The sequence below is a fragment of the Ursus maritimus genome, unplaced genomic scaffold (assembly GCF_017311325.1).
Source record: "Ursus maritimus isolate PB19 unplaced genomic scaffold, ASM1731132v1 scaffold_19, whole genome shotgun sequence".
Taxonomy (NCBI): domain Eukaryota; kingdom Metazoa; phylum Chordata; class Mammalia; order Carnivora; family Ursidae; genus Ursus; species Ursus maritimus.
This window is the reverse complement of record NW_024424341.1, coordinates 52096475-52103589: the sequence shown is the minus strand read 5'-3', so window position 1 is coordinate 52103589 and position 7115 is coordinate 52096475. Positions and strand designations below refer to the sequence as shown.

The 7115-nt window shown below is 45.5% G+C and overlaps 1 long non-coding RNA gene across 7 annotated transcripts in view; it reads left to right on the top strand.

The window, feature by feature from the left end:
- Window positions 1-7115, top strand: part of LOC121103488 — a 120204-nt gene that overhangs the window by 37852 nt on the left and 75237 nt on the right. The gene's annotated exons all lie outside the window — the stretch shown is intronic.

Genomic DNA, 7115 nt, shown 5'->3' with positions numbered 1-7115 from the left:
CCTAGTTGACCCCACCCTTCTATAAATTATTTCACCTAAGTATTAGCATCGAATTATGTGCCATCCTCTCAGTGAGACCCGATAGAGAGGCTTGAGGGATGCTTGGATTTGTAATAGTTGAGGGACAATTGAGTTACATCTTTTCGTAGTGCTCCCCGAGTGTCACAACTACCTTCTGTCACTTACTGCCTTGCAGCAGCTCCTCTGCACAAGCGGCACCAGATCCTGGTAGGTTGTGAATACTTCAGGGATAGTTCTCATCAGGGTCCTTTCTGCCTCTGGATTTGGGTTAAACTGGTGTTCCTCTGTGCATGTTATCGATGGCCCCTCCAAGGGAGGGGAATGAAATCTCTTTATGGAAACCTCAAGATAATAGCAGTAAGGAAGTTGAGCACAGTATAATTGCTTCAACAACCTGGTGACAGGAGATTGTGTACACTTTCCTATTTCATGAAATTTACAACAGCGTCCTTACTCACTTACTTCAGAAGAGATTAAGGACAAAGACCAAGTGGGGAGGGCAAGGTTGTTTAAGGGAGTTTGTGTAGCTCCGACTTAGATTCTGTGAATGGTCCATTCAACTGTACCTGGTAGTGCTCGTCTTTGTGTGTGTTCATGTATTTATATCACATGATTTATAACTTCTTCCCTCAGTGGCGATTAGGAGCTCACATCAGGCTCATGACAGTAAAATTATACGATGTGTGCCTTCTCTGCAGCAAAGGCTTCCTGAAGTCTGGAGAGAAACTAGACCAGCAGAGCTGGACACTTTACTTAGCATCCTGCCTTCTTTTTTTATTGGACAGCAATCTGCTCACCCATCACTTTCTCAATCAGGGGATTTTTGGTCTTTCCTTTCCCCTACCATGGGTCCATGCCAAAGTCCAAACATATTTATCTCATGCCTGGAACTGAGTGTTATTTTAAAAAGAGAGGCCTGAGGAATGGCTTCCTTAGTGATTTCCAGGATTCTAATCTTCATTGTCTAAGCTGGTGGTTTCCAGCCCTGGATGCTGGTTCGAATCACCTGCAGGGCATTTAAAACCTACCAATGCCTGTGCCTTATCCCCAGAGAGTCTGACTTGATTGGTCTTTGGTGTGGCCTTGGTATTGTAGTTTTTATTTTTATTTTTTAAAGATTTTATTTATTTATTTGAGAGAGAAAAAGAGAGAGACAGAGAGAGCACAAGCAGAGGGAGTGGCAGGCAGAGGGAGAGCGAGAAGCAGGCTGTCCACTGAGCAGGGAGCCCAACGCGGGGCTTGATCCCAGGACCCTGAGATCATCATCTGAGCCAAAGGCAGATGCGTGACCAACTGAGCCACCCATGTTCCCCAAGCATTGTAGTTTTTAAAAACTTCCAAATAACATAGTCGTTTTACAGAGAAACCTTAAGGAAGTGCTTGAAGTTAACATCACCAGTAATGGGAGCTATCAGTATCACGGGCCTGGTATGATGGACTTAGAAGGCACAGCATCATGTCTGTGGTATTCTTGCCAAAAGTTTAATCATGAGGATATATTAGATAAGCCCAAACTGAGGGTCACTTCACAGAGTAATTGGCCAATACTCTTAAAAATGTTAAGTTAATGAAGGTAAAAGAAATTCTTAGAAACTGGTCCAGATTAGAGGAGACTAAGGAGATAAAACCGCCAAATACAATGTTTGATCCTAGATTGGTTCCTAGTCCAAAAAAAGGACCTTAGACGAAAGGTTGATGGAATTTGAACAAGATCTATAGATTAGTTCATTGTATTATCAATGATAATTTATTGATTTTGATCGTTGCACTGTGCTTATCTACAACATTAATATTTGGGGAAGTTGCGTGAAGGGTATATGGGAACTTGGACTATTTTTAGAACATTTTTGAAGGCCTGAAAGTAGGTCAAAATGAAAAGTTAAAAAAACAAAGAAAAAACCTTCTAGGAATTAATGAATTGCCAGAGTTGAGAACCACTTCCCTAGGTCATCTTGCTTAATACCGTCAGAGTTATCTTCCTGACAATTCTATTTTGTCACGTTTCTGACTTTCTTTAAGTTTGCCAGTTACTCCTATCATCTGGAGGATAAGTTTGGATTCCTTAGGCTGCCATTCAGAGCCCCCATAGCATGTCCCGCTCTGCTGCCTTGCTCAGCCTCCAGTTTACTTTCTTTCTTTTCTTTTTCTTTTTAAGATTTATTTATCCATTTGAGAGAGAGAGAGAGAGAGAGGGAGGGAGAGAGAGAGGGAGAGCATGCCCGTCAGGGAGCGGCAGAGGGAGAGAGAAACCCAAACTGACACCACACTGAGCTCGGAGCCCCGAAACGGGGCTTGATTTCATGATCCTCGAAACGGGGCTTGATCTCATGATCCTGAGATCATGACCTGAGCTGAAACCAAGAGTCGGACACTTAACTGACTGTGCCTCCAGGTGCCCAACAGTTTACTTTCTTGTGTCCGAATTTATTCTAATTCTTTCCCTTATTCCTATAATGCGCTTGCCTTCCTGCTCAGCCCCTGAATTATTGTTCACCCCAAAGCCCATCTCAGACCGTGTCTCTTCACTGAAGCCCTTTGTTGGAAACAGTCATTTTTCCTTTCTTTGAATTCTAGTAGGTAGGATGGTGTGGAGTGAAAACATGAGCTTTAGATTAAGAAATATGTGAGTCTGAGTCCTGGTTCCATTTTTAACCAGTTCTTGTAGAGGAGACAAGTGACTTGAAGTTTCGGTTTCTCATTTGCAAAATAGGGATAATAGCATTTACTTCAAAGGGCAATTCTGAGCATTAGATGAAGTCTAAACATAAAGGTCCCCAGCACCTAGGAGTTTGCTTCCTCCCTTGGTTTGTAGCTCAGCCGTCTTCAAAGGGATTGTGGGTGCAAAGGCTCTGCCGGTCTTTAAAAACATATTCGCCTCTGCTCAACACTGAGATGATAGACACTCCTGAGCTGAACCGAGTGCTTGGGGCTTTAAGAAATTCAACTGAGATGATTTTTTCCTGGAACCCAACTCAGTGAATAAGTGACCTATGGATAGAGGAATGTAACCCAACAGAGGGAGAAGGGAGGGACAATGGGTTTCTAAATGGGAGAGCACTGTGATGCCTCCCACACCCTCCTCTTTGCTCTCAGTCAGACAGCATTGAGGAAGTACAACTCCTTACTAAACTTCTTAAGGCATGAGTCCTGCCAAGCAGCCGTTACTAATCCATTCCGTGCCCAAGTGCTATGTATGGTCAGGTCCCCTGTGCAGTGAACGCTTTCCTCCCTTTTCTGCCCTCTCCACCCGCACAGCTCAGTGCTGGGTGCTCTGGTTTGGCTGCAGGCCCAGATCTCTAGTATTGCTCTGAGAAGACAAGCCTAGGAGGGGCAGACTGAGAAGGAAGTCAGATGCCAACAGGCATGGAAAGAGACAGGTGGGGCTGCCATTGTACAAAGGCCACAAGCTCTGGGTGTGTTTTATGACTGTTTCTGCATTTGGAATCTCCTCCCCTTTATGACCATTCCAAGAACTCTGCCAACCTCCTGCTAGCTCATTACATCTTCTCTCCCTAGTGCACCTCTTTTGTGGCCAGAGAATGGCTGTGCAAATAGTTGACAATTCAGTAAGAATGACTTTTCATGGGGACCAGGAACCTCACCCCATTTCTTCCCAAAAGAGACTGAGGTTCATAAAAGCAAACTTTTATGAGGGATGTGCAATTGTGAGTGTGGTGTGAGGGAACAGGTGCATCAGGGAAAGGCAAGACAGGAAACAGAATGCTGACCATCAAATCCTGCAAATCGGGTCAGGGAGCAAAAATCATTATGAAAGGTAGATTTCATTCAGGAGACCTCCGAAATCTTAAGATAGTCACCTCCCAGATTTAATTATTAATATTTATTCGGGTAAATTACTTAACTTCTCTGTCTCAGTTTTTTTAATCTGTTAAAACAGGAATGATAACATTCGTGGGATTTTTTTGGTGAAGACCGTAGCTACATAACAGTCCATAGGTTGGTGCCGGACCCATAGTGAGTGCTGGGTGGGTGTGAGCTCTTAAAATTATGGCAAGAGCCAGAGATGCCGCCCTGGTCACCTGGGTGGGGATGCACTTTTTAGCCAGGGTTCTGGCAGGCCAGCTGGAGATGAAAATGATAGGGGAGGTTAATTTCCAGGAGTAGAAGGATTGGGTCACAGTAACTCATGACCAACATTTTGGAAAGTGTCATAATCCAATGGCGGGATCCCCAGAGGGTGTGTGGCTTCTGTCACAATTATTTTCCCTGGGGGCCCATAATGTGTCCTAGAGCTCAGTGGTGTTGCTGGAAGCTGAGCCCAGAAGTGGGCTTTAGGGGACGTCTTTGCAAACAACATTCATCCTGCTGAGAGAATTCCCTGCTATGGCTGGGTACCGCTCCTGTTTCTGCACTATTGTTATTTAGGAGTAAAGAGAAGGACTGCAGAAGGATGAAATAAAGAAATGAATGTATAGATTCACAGGGCAGAATTGGAACTGGCACGTGTAAGTTACGTGGAATTCTATGGAAGTTTTATGTGAACATAAAAGGACTTCAAAAAACCTAGACTTTCCATATAAATACAGTGGCTGCCTTGAGTAGCTATCAAGATACCTAGAAGCACTGGCTCAGAGTCACAAGCGGTGTGGGTAGTGTGGCCTTCTTTGCTAAATAATGAGAAAGACAAAGGAGGAAACGGTAACAGGGGAGAGAAAGGAGAGAAAAGGGGGCGGCAAAGAAAAGGGTGGAAGGGATGGTTAGTGAGGGCTGTTCGCACTCCAGGCACCAGTTTACCTTACTCTGTCCCTGTCTTTTCCTCATGCAGTGAGCGCCATCCTTGTGCTACAGATGAGAGTAAAAGAGGCACAGGGAGGTGAAGTGACTGGTCCAGTGTCATCCAGCCAGTTAGCGACAGAGCTACTGTGTTTCACCTCAAAGCTTGTGCTCTTGCCTGTGTGTCAGAAGAAAAGTGAAAGAGAAGGAAGGCAAAGCAAATTTCTGTTGTAGAGTTTAGAAAAGGTGCCTGTGGTACACAGAGGGATGCCCTCCCCCAAAGGTCCAATCCTAACCTCTGGAACCTGTAACTGTTACTGAATTCGGCAGAAGGGACTTTGCAGATGTGCTGAAGTTGAGGATCTTGAGAGGGTAAGAGTATACTGGATTATCCAGGTGGGTCCACTGCGTCGCAGCGTCCTTGTACGAGAGAGAGGGAAGCAGGAGAGCCAGGATTGGAGCACCGCAGCGATGATGAGCAAGAGCCCACCAGCCATCGCTGGCTTTGAAGGCAGAGGGCCTGGGAGCCCCCAGCAGTGGGGTCAGTTGGAGAAGCAGATCTGCCTCCTGAACCTCCAGAAGGAATACCAGCCTGCCAACACCTGGATTTTATCCCACTGAAACCCATTTTGGACTTCTGACCCCCAGAAGTGTAAGAACTGGAAAAAGAAAGTATTTGGTCTTTGCATTCTGGAAGGTTACAGTCTGCCACCTGGAAAAAGACTGGAAGAAATATGTCTGAATGTTAAACAATGATTAAGTTTAGATTAGGCGGAAAATGAGTATGGGTGATAGTTATTTTCTTTTTTATACTTTACCTTAATTTTCAAAAGTAAAAACATTAACTATCATTACTCCAGGATGTTATAAATAGCCCCTCCTGGGCTTGGGGCCACACCAGAGCACCCAGCACTGAGCTGTGTGGGTGGAGAGGGCGAAAAGGGAGGAAAGCGTTCACTGCACAGGGAACCGACTCACCTCTGTACATAGCACGTGGGCACGGAATGGATTAGTGAGGGCTGCTTGGTTTGTAGGGTGTATTCTGATTGCCGGCTCTTCTCTGTTAACTTTCTCCAAAGCCCGTGCTTGCCTTCCTTCCTTCCCACCTCTACCCTCATCAGTCCATAGCCTCCATTTTCCAGAAGACTTATAGGCAGTTAATACGTGACCCCCAGACAAAGAATATCCATCTGGCCGAAACCCTAAAAAATCAATGTGCTGTGGGAGCACAGAGAGGGAAGCGTTCATCTGCCTGTGGGAGCCCCTTCAAGGTGTCTGAGAGAGCATGTCATTTGAGTTTGCTGAGGTAAGGGCAGGAGAAGGAAGGGTGTGAGAGGCGGAGGAACAGCTGGTGCAAGGGCAGGAAGGGAGAATAGTAGATCGCTCCCTCCCCCGCCCCCAAGCCTAGAAGCAGTAGACTCTGTCCTGAGGGTAAGTATGAGACTTTGTCCTTCAATCTAAATGGCCCATCACCTCAGTGGATCAAACCCAAAGGAACAAATCTCTAGGCATCAAGGAGTAAGGTCAGAGACCTGTTACGGGCGAACCAAGACACTTGGGCAACTCAGAATAGTATCAAGTAGCTTTGGACGTGGTATCTGGGGAGAATGTGCTCATGAAACATTTATTCTTTAGGGGCATCTGGGTGGTTCAGTTGGTTGAGCAACTGACACCTGATTTCGACTCAAGTAGTGATCTCAGGGTCGTGGGATCAAGCCCCAAGTCAGGCTCAGCACTCAGCTTGGAGTCTGGTTATCCCTCTCCCTCTGCTCCTCCCCCAGCTCATTTTCTCTCAAATACATACATACATACATACATACATACATACATACATACATAGAAATATTTGTTGTTTAAGGCTCAGGTTTTTCTGCTCTTTCCCTCCTGTTTCTTGCAGTACTGGGGTGGGCAGGGTCCCCCTGTCCTGTATACATGCCTAGTATTTTGCAGGAAGGGCATGTGTTTTCCTTTGTTGATGTGTAGCTAGCTCTGAGTTTTTTTGTTTTGTTTTTTGTGTTTTTTTTTTCTTTCACCAGCAATTAAGGAAATGATAGAGTGGCTCCTTTTTCCACTAACAGTCTCATAATGGAGTCATCGAAATCTCATCTTGATTCCTCCACACTCCAGGGAGCCACGCCTCTTCCTGGTCCTCCTAGACCCTGGGGGACTAAGAGGCCCTGCAGAGCTCTATATGAGGGAAAACAAACACACAACAGAAAACAAAACCCAGGAGTGAGTAAGACTGTTGCAGTTGCCTCTGTTTTCTTTTAAGGTATGTGTTCCTTTCTTCCTTCCCCCCTCCACTCTGATATTTGAGGGCCAAGTCCCCATCTCCGGGCACGAAACTGGTTTTCTTGCTG